Source organism: Podarcis pityusensis (assembly GCF_964106645.2).
Source record: "Podarcis pityusensis genome assembly, chromosome: 8".
NCBI classification, from domain to species: Eukaryota; Metazoa; Chordata; class Lepidosauria; order Squamata; family Lacertidae; genus Podarcis; species Podarcis pityusensis.
This window is the reverse complement of record NC_138033.1, coordinates 16,773,322-16,785,990: the sequence shown is the minus strand read 5'-3', so window position 1 is coordinate 16,785,990 and position 12,669 is coordinate 16,773,322.

The window sequence follows — 12,669 nt, the reverse complement described above, 5'->3', positions numbered from 1 at the left end:
ATCACAAAACACAATTCCCAAACTAGAATCTGTAGTTAGATGAGAGGGAACTAGTGATGTGGCTTCCATTTTAGAAGAGAATGTGCCCTTTTAATGAAGTGTAGTTGAAGTCTGTTTGAGTTCACACGTGACATATTTTCTATAAGGGTTGTTGCAGCATTGAGTTTCTGGAAAAGCAGATGCTGGGACTTGTATACATCTGGCAACAACAGTGACTCATCCAGAGTCCTTCTGTCAATTTTTTGGGGGGGAATGCGAGTCTCTGGAGTAACTTGGTGATTAAGGAAAATGCAATCCACAGCTGCTCAGAGGAACTGTTGCAGACCATCCACCGCAGTGCCACTTGCCACTTATAAGGTATGGTTTATAATTGTCAATTTCATTTGGAGACCTGTTTGGACAACTTGCATTAACATACAGTTTAATGCAGGATTGATGGGAAAGTCTTCTTGTCAATGGCAGCTAGGAATGGATTTTTGTTGATATATCACACCTGTGAAATTAGCTAAAATGTATAAGACAAGTAATAAATGTTGGAAATGTAAAGAAAAAGAAGTATCATTTTATCATATGTGGTGGGAATGTAAGAAAGTAAAAAACCTCTGGGAAATGATATATAATGAGATGAAAAATATATTGAAATATACATTTTTTAAAAGACCAGAAGCATTTTTACTTGGTATTATAAGTGAGGACATTAATAGACAGGATATTAAACTGTTTTTATACCCAACAACAGTGGCAAGTGTTGGCCCAGAAATGGAAACAAGAAGAAATACCGATGAAAGAAGAATGGCAGACGAAATTAATGGACTATGCAGAATTGGATAAAATGACAGGAAGCATTCGAAAACCTGCAGGACCAGAGATTCACAGAAGATTGGAAGAAATATACGAATTATTTGAAGAGCAACTGTAATCAACAAATTACGCTAGTAGGACTACAAGAAGTTTTGTAAAGAGGAAGATATGAAATATTGTAAAGAAGAGAAAGAAGAGAGATATTAGTTATGATATTTATGTAATAGTGAAAGTAAGAAATGCAAATTAAGTGAAAAGATTGGAAAATTTTCAGATGTGATTGATGGAAGTCAAAAAAATTGTATAAAATATGAAAGTATGTTTAATAATTGTTTAAAATGATATGTTAAAACACACACACACACACACGTATGAATGGATTTTTGTTGCTTCTGTTCTTATAATCACCACCACTATCGTTTATTTTTCCTTTTACCTTTACAGTTGCAAATTTTAAAAATTGGTAGTTGTGGGGAGGCAAGACAAGCACACCTGTAACTCTGTCTTCATGCCTGCCATCAGAGGAGGAAGAGAGCATTTGCTTGTAGGACAAAGGAGAACTTGTAAATAAGGATGTGGCATGGGATGTATTGCCACTGAGATTCATCTGTGTTTGAAGAAAGAAGATCATGAAAACTCAGTTGTCAAAATACTCCCACCCCCGAACTGTATTGTTGGAAGGGACTCCAAAGGTTTTCTAGACCAACCAGTTGCTGATGTCAGAAATCCCAACTACAGCATCCCTGATAGGTGGCCTTACAGCCTCTGCTTAATAGCCAGAGTCCACTGCTATTAGCCAGGGGTAGCCCATTGACACCCTGAAAGAGCCAGCTGTTTTCCACTTTACAAAGTTTCCCTGCCTGGTGGCTCAGAGGTGATCCTTATCCATCACTGTTGGTCAGACAACGAGCCAGGGATCACATGGCGAACTGTGCACCTGATGAAAGCCAATTTGGTAAGCACTGCAAAGAAGCAAGAAACTGGAGTTGACTTCCCCTAAATTACTTAACTTCTACTTTTAGTTACAGATGGGTAGCCGTGTTGGTCTGCCATAGTCAAAATAAAAAAATTCCTTCCTGTAGCACCTTAAAGACCAACTAAGTTAGTTCTTGGTATAAGCTTTCGTGTGCATGCACACTTCTTCAGATACACTGAAACAGAAGTTACCAGATCCTTCTATATATTGAGAAGGTGGGGAGGGGTATTACTTAGAAGGGTGGTGGGAATCGGAGATTGGCAGATAGCTGAGATGAGCCTGTTGACGACTCTTAACGACTGTAATAGGTCTTACAGGAAAAGGCAAGGGGTGAGAAGGTGAGAAATGGCTTAGTCATGTATAATGAGATAAGAATCCGATGTCTCTGTTCAGACCAGGTTTCTCCATTGTTTTAAGTTTGGTAATGAGTTGTAATTCAGCAGCTTCTCACCCCTTGCCTTTTCCTGTAAGACCTATTACAGTCGTTAAGAGTCGTCAACAGGCTCATCTCAGCTATCTGCCAATCTCCGATTCCCACCACCCTTCTAAGTAATACCCCTCCCCACCTTCTCAATATATAGAAGGATCTGGTAACTTCTGTTTCAGTGTATCTGAAGAAGTGTGCATGCACACGAAAGCTTATACCAAGAACTAACTTAGTTGGTCTTTAAGGTGCTACAGGAAGGAATTTTTTTATTTCTACTTTTAGGTTAGGCTAAAAGAGGAAATACCTTAAAATAGCCCACATCCTGAAAGCAGACTGGATTTGACTGAGTGGCTCCAATGCATTTTGAGGAAATTGTGTTTTTCCTAGTAACTTGCTGTGTCCTTGTGAAGCCAGGGTTTCTCAGGCTCTGGAACTTGATCTATTCCACTCCCTAGTGATGGGTCACCAACCCCCACAGGTGCCAGTGTATCCTCCAGAACCACCCCCCCCTCAGAAATCCAAATTGTGAGATGAACCATATCTGGGTGCCCCCACCAAGTGAGGTGTGGTGGGTGGTTTCATCAGAGGCAGATTTAAGGCAGTGCTACCGGTTCCCCCGCACGGGACATAGGAGTCAAGGATGCACCTTCCTGCCTCCTTTCTGAAGCCTAGTAAGAGCTGTGCTTTGGGAAGGAGGCATGAGGGCTCTGACAGGGCCCTAGAGTCCTTCTCCTCCTCTCCCCCTCGTTTTTCCAGCTTTGGGAAGGAAGAGGAGGGCTCTAGGACCCTGTCAGAGCTCTCATGCCTCCTTACCAAAGACCAGTGCCTCCCTTACCCAGCTTTGGGAAGGTAGTGCAAGGGCTTGGAGAGGGGTATCAAATTTTGTCCTTGCACAGGGTACTCACCATATTACCAGCATCCACCCCTGGTTTAACAATAGTGACTGGTGTTAGGGATAAAAATGGAAAGTCACCAGAGGAGCTGATGGAAGTCAAAAATATTGTATAAGACAAGAAATTATGTTATATGAATGTTGGAAATGATATGTTAAAAAACTAATATACGTTTTTGTGTGTGTGTGTGTGTGTGTGTGTGTGTGTGTGTGTGTGTATCACAATAGTGGCTGGTGTTATTGCAACTGGTGGGGCATATGGCAGAGAGACCAACAGTAAATGGACCCAGAGCCAATGGCAGGCAGAGTCAACTCATTCTAGTTATCTAGAACCACCTTTTCTCTCCCTTATTCCAATGGGAGAGAAATAAACTATGCACAGAGCTGGTCAGGTCCTCCCAACATTTCTGCAGGAAGGAGTGATGGCTACCAACGTGGATGGCCTTTAAAAAGGATGGGACAAATTAATGGAGAATACAGCTATCAGTTAACTACGACTCCTGTGTTCTACCTCCACTGTGAGAGGCCCTATGGGAATCAGAGGTGGGCAGAGTGATGTCACGCTCATGTCCATCTTGCAGACTTTCCACATGCATCTGGTCAGCCACACTGAGATAGGATGCTGGACTAGATGGGCTCTTGGCTTGATCCAGTAGGATTGTCTTAATTCTTGTGATGTGCCATGGGAATGGGAAGCTTCTGGCACATCCTTGGCACAGCCCTCTCCTTCCTTTTTCCTTTATGCAGAAAGGACACATTATTCAGAGTGCTCAGTGGCATTTTGGGTGAGGCTGTACATCCACAATAAAGCTCATGCTTTCATAGAATCATAGAATCATAGAATCATAGAATCATAGAATCATAGAGTTGGAAGAGACCACAAGGGCCATCGAGTCCAACCCCCTGCCAAGCAGGAAACACCATCAGAGCACTCCTGACATATGGTTGTCAAGCCTCTGCTTAAAGACCTCCAAAGAAGGAGACTCCACCACACTCCTTGGCAGCAAATTCCACTGTCAAACAGCTCTTACTGTCAGGAAGTTCTTCCTAATGTTTAGGTGGAATCTTCTTTCTTGTAGTTTGGATCCATTGTTCCGTGTCCGCTTCTCTGGAGCAGCAGAAAACAACCTTTCTCCCTCCTCTATGTGGCATCCTTTTATATATTTGAACATGGCTATCATATCACCCCTTAACCTTCTCTTCTCCAGGCTAAACATGCCCAGCTCCCTTAGCCGTTCCTCATAAGGCATCGTTTCCAGGCCTTTGACCATTTTGGTCGCCCTCCTCGGGACACGTTCCAGTTTGTCAGTGTTCTTCTTGAAATGTGGTGCCCAGAACTGGACACAGTACTCCAGGTGAGGTCTGACCAGAGCAGAATACAGTGGCACTATTACTTCCCTTGATCTAGATACTATACTCCTATTGATGCAGCCCAGAATTGCATTGGCTTTTTTAGCTGCCGCGTCACACTGTTGGCTCATGTCAAGTTTGTGGTCAACCAAGACTCCTAGATCCTTTTCACATGTACTGCTCTCAAGCCAGGTGTCACCCATCTTGTATTTGTGCCTCTCATTTTTTTTGCCCAAGTGCAATACTTTACATTTCTCCCTGTTAAAATTCATCTTGTTTGTTTTGGCCCAGTTCTCTAATCTGTCAAGGTCGTTTTGAAGTGTGATCCTGTCCTCTGGGGTGTTAGCCACCCCTCCCAGTTTGGTGTCATCTGCAAATTTGATCAGGATGCCCTTGAGTCCATCATCCAAGTCGTTGATAAAGATGTTGAATAAGACCGGGCCCAAGACAGAACCCTGTGGCACCCCACTAGTCACTCTTCTCCAGGATGAAGAGGAACCATTGATGAGCACCCTTTGGGTTCGGTCAGTCAGCCAGTTACAAATCCACTGAGTGGTAGCATAGTCAAGACCGCATTTTACCAGCTTCTTTACAAGAATATCATGGGGCACCTTGTCAAATGCCTTGCTGAAATCAAGGTAGGCTACATCCACTGCGTTCCCTTCATCTACCAGGCTTGTAATTCTGTCAAAAAACGACATCAGGTTAGTCTGACATGACTTATTTTTCAGTAATCCATGCTGACTATTGGTGATCACAGCATTCCTTTCTAGGTGCTCACAGACTGTTTGCTTAATGATCTGCTCCAGAATCTTCCCTGGTATTGATATCAGACTGACTGGGCGGTAATTATTTGGGTCCTCTCTTTTCCCCTTTTTGAAAATAGGGACAACATTTGCCCTCCTCCAGTCTGCCGGGACTTCGCCTGTTCTCCAGGAATTCTCAAAGATGACTGCCAGTGGTTCTGAGATCACATCTGCCAGTTCTTTTAATACTCTTGGATGCAGTTCATCTGGCCCTGGAGACTTGAATACATCTAAACTAGCCAAGTATTCTTGTGCTATCTCCTTAGTTATTCTGGGCTGTGTTTCCTTTGCTGAATCATTTGCTCCAAATTCTTCAGGTCGGGCATTGTTTTCTTTATCGGAGAAGACTGAGGCAAAGAAGGCTTTGCGTGCAGATGATCTGGCATCTGAAGAAATCTCAGGTAGCAGGTCTGGAAAAGACCTTTGATTGGACCTTGGAAGAATGGTTGCCAGTTAAAGTAGGCAACATCAGACTAGGTGGCCTAATAGTAGGACTCTGTATACAGCAGAGAAGGGGAACTCATGGCTCTCCAGATGTTGTTGGACTCCAGGGGCTAATGATTGAATCTGGGATCTTCTGCATGCAAGGCATGTGCTCAGCTGCTGAGCTAGAGCTCCTCTTTCACTTCATTGGAAAAGGAAAAGGGAGCTCTGCACATGCCCAGAGGTAGCAGGGGTTTCCAGTAGGCCTCATTCATCTGTCTTAACCTGATCTCAAACAACATAACATCCAGCTTGGATCAGGCCAAAGACCAATCTAATCCAGCATCCTACTTCCCCACAAAGACCACCCAGATGTCAATGGGAAGTTCATAACTAGGACAGGAGCACAATAGTTTTCTCTCACTGTCATTCTACAGCAACAGGAATTCAGGGGCATTTGCGGCTCTTTGCTCTACTTTCCCATCTTCTCTGAAAACCATCTTTGGTATCTGCACCCGACCCCAATCAATATCACTCAGTTCTTTGTTTGGCCTTCCCAGGATTAAGCGGCACTTTGTAACCAGCTTCCATTAGGGGAAATGAGGAAAGGATGTTTACGGTGCCTCAATCTTACTGGCGAGCACGTTGTTTGGGGAAATTGCATGGAAAGTAGAACTTTGGAGGGCAAGCACTTAGTGGCCATTAAGCCACTGTCAGGAATCCTCAGTTTCAACCACAGAGTGACTAGAAGTGATGTCATGTCCCACTTCCTTCTTTACCCAGCTGTTCTTTATCAAGCAATTGGGAACTTGTGGCCCTCCAACTGTTGCTGAACTGCAGCTCTCAACCACCCCTGGCTATGGGGCATATAGGCATGTGCACTGCTTTAGATATTTGGGGTGATGGGTGCCTTCTCAAACAGGAAGCTGGTCACAATGTGCAGCGATTACAGAAGGAAAAGTGTCAGAAGCAGCACTGGGTAAAAATACAGACTGAGGGGTGGACATTCGATAGCACCAGCTGTGTGACAGGACAGTCACCCCACAACTTCTTTATGGAATCCAGGGGTGGGACTCTGGGAACTGAAGTCCCTTGGAGATGGCCCAAAACCAGTTTAGGACGCAACCATTGTTGGTGGTCTCCACTCTAAGCCAGCCTCTTCTAATCTATGCAGAGCTGGCTAGATTTGTTACAAACAGCAGCAAAGGACAAGTAGAGTGCAAACAGCCTTGGGCATCCGAGAGTCATGTTTGTTCAGGACCCACCCTGTTCTTGTGAGTGTAATATTTTAACAGTTTTTAATTCCAAATTTTTAAAAATGGCTGTAACCCACCTTGGGACCAGCTGGTGATGGATGGTTAGTACATTGCGTGGCGAGTTCCCGCCTCCCACCAATAGGAATAAAGACACATGACACCATTATTTTAGGTTAATGGGCTAAAATTGGCCACAACTTTATTGGTTACAGGTGGTGAACATTATTGGATTAGGCATTGGTCCTATCCAACTATCCAGCTTCAGCCTGTTTGCTTGAAGATCGGGAAGGGTTAACACCAGCAGGGGGAGCCCTGCTGATGCACATCAACTAGGGACTCTCCCAGGGTGACCGCTCGGGGGCGTGCTTTAAGCCCTGACCTCCATAGGCTTCAGACGAGGCCATGCCCCCTGGAATCTTTTACCAGACTACCCTTCAATATCCGGGGGAGGTGATGGTGCTCCCCCCCTACATAACAATACCCATACCAATGCCTAACTGCCAAAACCAAGAAAGTTGTGACGATTTGCTACGAGGTAGGTGAAAAACCAAATGGCTGGTGCCAATTTGCGAAGGGGAAAAAATTCCTACCAGGCCCCTTAACGGCGACCAACCGAGGTCCATAGCAAGGTCAGAAGGGGAACCTTGAAGGGTGGGTGGGTGGGAAACCACAGCAGCTAAGTAGCCAAAGAGGGAGATCCCCGGCCGCGCTTGCCTTAAATGAGGCAAGCCACATCCCCTGGGCCAGCCGATTACTTGGCCAGGGGATGACGCGGCCAAGGATTCCCCAGGTCGCACTGGGGCTGGGAGCCAGCCTCCACGTGTGTGTTGGGGGCGTGAAGCCAGCAAAACCACCTCCTCCTGAGGTCAGAAGTGGCTTTTCATACTAATAATAATAATAGAAATAATTGAAAATATTCTCACACAAACACTGACAATTCATTCATACAAAACACTCACATACATAACAAACCCCCTGGAGATATTGAGGGATGAACATGGGAACTTCAGCCCGCAAATCGCTTGCTCTTCCACAGAACTAGGAACCTACTCCCACCGAATACCTGAGATGTTAAGTAGTTGCAAGCACAGGGAAGACCACTTTGCTAAAATGTGTATCTTACATGTAGCGAATGCATATGAAAAGAAATTCACACTAAAATGTTGCTGGATTTTCTTGAGAATTGTTCTTATTTAATTGCAAACTGATGCAGAAATATGGAGAACTGAATGTACGATTGAAAAAAATGAGAGAAAACAAAATTGCCAGTCAGGCAACTTTAGTTGCAGCTTCCTTGTTGCTTCACCAACATCGGATCTTAAGATGGTTGCATTGATACAATCCCTCGATTGTATTTCACTAATGCCAAGTAAGACAAGTTCTACGCCTTCCAGGAATTAATTGCAAAAACCAAGGCAGGCACTAAATGCAGAAGTTTCACTTCCACGTTTGGACAAAAGCCCGGATTATTATTAGCCCGAGTGTTGCAACATTGAAGCGTCCCAGTTCAAGGAGGTGGACAGAGCTTAGTGACAGTTGGCAGGGGTCCAGTAAGTATTATGGAGGAAGACTTTCTGGCTATGTTTCAACAATTGGAATGAAAATTTGTCCTCCTCTTCATGTGATTATTGTGATGGCTTCATTTCCCATCCTCTCACTCCAGTGAAATTAATTCATGCTACAGTCATCATTTCCTCCACTGATTTCTTGAAGCTCCCTGATTCATCTCATGAGAGACAGCTGATCTACTTCCCTGCTATATTTAATCATACTTTACTCCTCTAAAAGTGGCACCTTTTTCTCATTTCCACACCGTTTCACTCCAGGTAATGACAGGTTGCAACTGGACGAGTTTATCAGATATCTGCTACAGGGTGTGTCAAGGCTGAGCATTTGGCAGGGTATCCAGGGAGCCTGCTTGGAGATGGGTGAATCTGTCAATTTTGGTTTATTGCATTTTGCCAGTTGAGTTCTCTGCATTTCTGTAGCAATTTGTATGTTGTTCTTGTTTTCATAGAATCATAGAATCATAGAGTTGGAAGAGACCACAAGGGCTATCGAGTCCAACCCCCTGCCAAGCAGGAAACACCATCAGAGCACTCCTGACATATGGTTGTCAAGCCTCTGCTTAAAGATCTCCAAAGAAGGAGACTCCACCACACTCCTTGGCAGCAAATTCCACTGTCAAACAGCTCTTACTGTCAGGAAGTTCTTCCTAATGTTTAGGTGGAATCTTCTTTCTTGTAGTTTGGATCCATTGCTCCGTGTCCGCTTCTCTGGAGCAGCAGAAAACAACCTTTCTCCCTCCTCTATGTGACATCCTTTTATATATTTGAACATGGCTATCATATCACCCCTTAACCTCCTCTTCTCCAGGCTAAACATGCCCAGCTCCCTTAGTCGTTCCTCATAAGGCATCGTTTCCAGGCCTTTGACCATTTTGGTTGCCCTCCTCTGGACACGTCAGTGTCCTTCTTGAACTGTGGTGCCCAGAACTGGACACAGTACTCCAGGTGAGGTCTGACCAGAGCAGAATACAGTGGCACTATTACTTCCCTTGATCTAGATGCTATACTCCTATTGATGCAGCCCAGAATTGCATTGGCTTTTTTAGCTGCCGCGTCACACTGTTGGCTCATGTCAAGTTTGTGGTCAACCAAGACTCCTAGATCCTTTTCACATGTACTGCTCTCAAGCCAGGTGTCACCCATCTTGTATTTGTGCCTCTCATTTTTTTTGCCCAAGTGCAATACTTTACAATACTTTTCTAAATCAGCCTGACAATTTGTCCACATTTAAGGGAGACTTCCTCCTAATTAACACATTTTGTATGCGGTTTTGACAGATATACACATTTATGTAAAGAATTCCCCTAAGTAGTCAATATTTAACGTTTATTGAATATATGGGAAATAGTTGTGTACAGCTGAAAACGCTGGCAGCATTAAGATAAATTCAACAGTGTAAATAAAAAATAAAATATGAAGGGATTTATGATATGTAAAAATGAACCATTGAAAGAGAATTCGTTGATATGTTAAGGATGCAAAATGAGTATTTTAAATTGTAAAACAGTGCTTTTTTCTATTAAAAATATTTAGGGGTACTCTCATTTTCCTGCTCATATTGAAACACTGCCCCTCAATGAGGCCAAACTTAGATTCACAAAATGTATAGGGGTATGTATACCCCTGCGTCCCCCCAGAAAAAAAGCACTGCATATATATCCCTAAGTATACTGCATTTTGGTTTGTTCGTTTCACTAATGTATGCATTTTTACCCAGGCTTTCCCTAATATGTTCAATTGTGTACACACTGAAGAACTCGATCACAGGATTTGGAGAAGTGTGAATTTCAATGGATAGTTGTGTTTTGGTTTGCATTTTGGTTCAAATTAGGTAGTTTCTCACTAAAATGGAAGCAACACTGTCTCTCTCTCCCATCCCTGACTGCTCTAACAGGGCTTCCTACTCCTCCGACCTCCCCTTCCCCTTTCTGCCTACCCTTGTGTTGGAACACAGAGATGGGGACTGCATGGCCCTCTGCATGTTGATGGGGCCCAACTCCCACCAGCACTGAACAGTGTGGCCAGTGGTCAAGGGATTTGGGAGCTATAATCCAACTTTATCTGGTGTGCTGTGGTTTCCCCATTCCTGCTGTAACACCTCTGCACCCTTCTGCTAGAGACTTCCATGCTCACTCCGGAGCATGGAGTACACTTTTATGTAGTTTTTATGTAGTTTTATGTAGTTTTGTGGTAGTTTTATGTAGTTTTTATGTAGTTTTCAATTTCATTGTTCCGCAAGGGACAATGACAATAAAGATATCGTATCGGATTATAGGTGTCCTCTTCTGGAGCAGTTTGTGTAAAGTTATCTGAGGACACATAAACACCGGAGGCATCTGCATATACTGTCCCTGCTTTTGACTGTGGGTGCTGATACAGAAGCCAAGAATATCTGCACTAAGAGTGCTTCCTTGCATAGACCACATAATAAGCTAAGATACAGCCTAAGGAAACCCTCAGTGTGCCTGCCCTCCATGGGTGTCACTGTGGTTTAATCCACTGAGCGTCTTGGGCTTGCCTATTGGAAGGTCAGCGGTTTGAATCCCTGCAACGGGGTGAGCTCCCGTTGCTCTGTCCCAGCTCCTGCCAGCCTAGCAGTTCGAAAGCATGCCAGTGCAAGTAGATAAATAGGTACCACTGCAGCAGGAAGGTAAATGGTGTTTCTGTGCACTCTGGTTTCCGTCATGGTATCCCGTTGTGCCAGAAGCTGTTTAGTCATGCTGGCCACATGACCCAGAAAACTGGCTGTGGACAAATGCTGGCTCCCTTGCCCTGAAAGCAAGATGAGTGCCGCAACCCCATAGTTGCTTTTGACTGGACTTAACTGTCCAGGGGTCCTTTACCTTTACCTTGTTACCTTTTCCAAGTTAGGAGGTCTACTAAGGATGCAGTGGCCAAACTTATCAGGAGGATATGCTAAAAATCTGCCTGAAGTACAGATCAATTATTTTTAATTCATAACATTTTAATACAGTTTATTTTTTAAAAATCCCCAAATACAAATGGCAACATTCAAAAAGCTTTCTGTAAAACAAAATTAAGAAATGAGATAAAAGCTAAACTAAAGATCAGAAATAAAAGTGAGTAACGCATTAATCCCATATTGATTAGTTCCAGTTTAGTTCCAGTTTGAGTGGTTTGGGCTTTTGGGACCTGCTTCATGGTTATGACAGCATATCAGTTGCTGGCATCCATCTGTCTCAGGAGACAATGGAAGAGTGTGCCTTCGAGGGTAAAGTCAAACCATTGGAGAGTCACAGCGCCTGCTGTGGCTGTAGAGACTGATAGGGGAGAGACAAGTTTTGCTGCAGGTAGGACAGATGAAGGCTTTCAGTTTTGCTGCTACAGGCACGTCATGGCGTTTTCTCTCACTGTGCTCCTCTGAGAGGTCATTCCTCTCTGGTCTCTGCATATCAGTGCTGTATATTTATAGCCATTCTCATATAGTTGGAACCTGAGAATCTTTCCATTTTAGAGCTCAGACTACCCTGGCTGTGTTGAACAAGATTTGGACAAATGCCAGTGGTTCTACACATATTTCCTCCTCAGTCCAACTGAGAACAAGCCACACAGGGTAGGTGTCCTCTTCTGGAGCAGTTTCTTGGAAGCTGTCACCCGAGGACACATAAACATCAGGGACATCTCTGCTTATACGGTCGCTGTGTTGGCTGTGGCTGCTGACGCAGAAGCCAAGAATATCTCTTGGAGCAGGAGAGGCTTGCAGCTTAGCTGTCGTGGAGGTTCAGTGGTGGGATGTGAGCAACACTGGGCCCAGCTGGGATGAAGCTTGAATGTAATGTGCCATTGTTGGGTGCCAATCCTCATGCATGTGAGCTAGAAGCAAGATCAGAGTCAAACTGTTGGAAGGTTGCAGTGCCTGCTGTGGCTCGAGAGGCCGATATGGGAGAGACATGTTTTGTTGCAGCTGGGGCATATGAAGGCGTCCGGTTGTGCTGCTGCAGATGCACCATGGTGTTTATTCTCTCTGTGCTCCTCCCAGTGGTCATTCCTCCTCTGGTCGCTACTGTGGGTACACAAGTTGAATGTCTCCAGGCATTGTGGTCATCTGCAAGGATTCCCACTTGGTGGGGTTGATGTTGCAAGCCTTCATATTGCATTTGCGTGACCATGCAGCAACAGGCCCAGCTCCCAGGGATCATAAGGAATAAA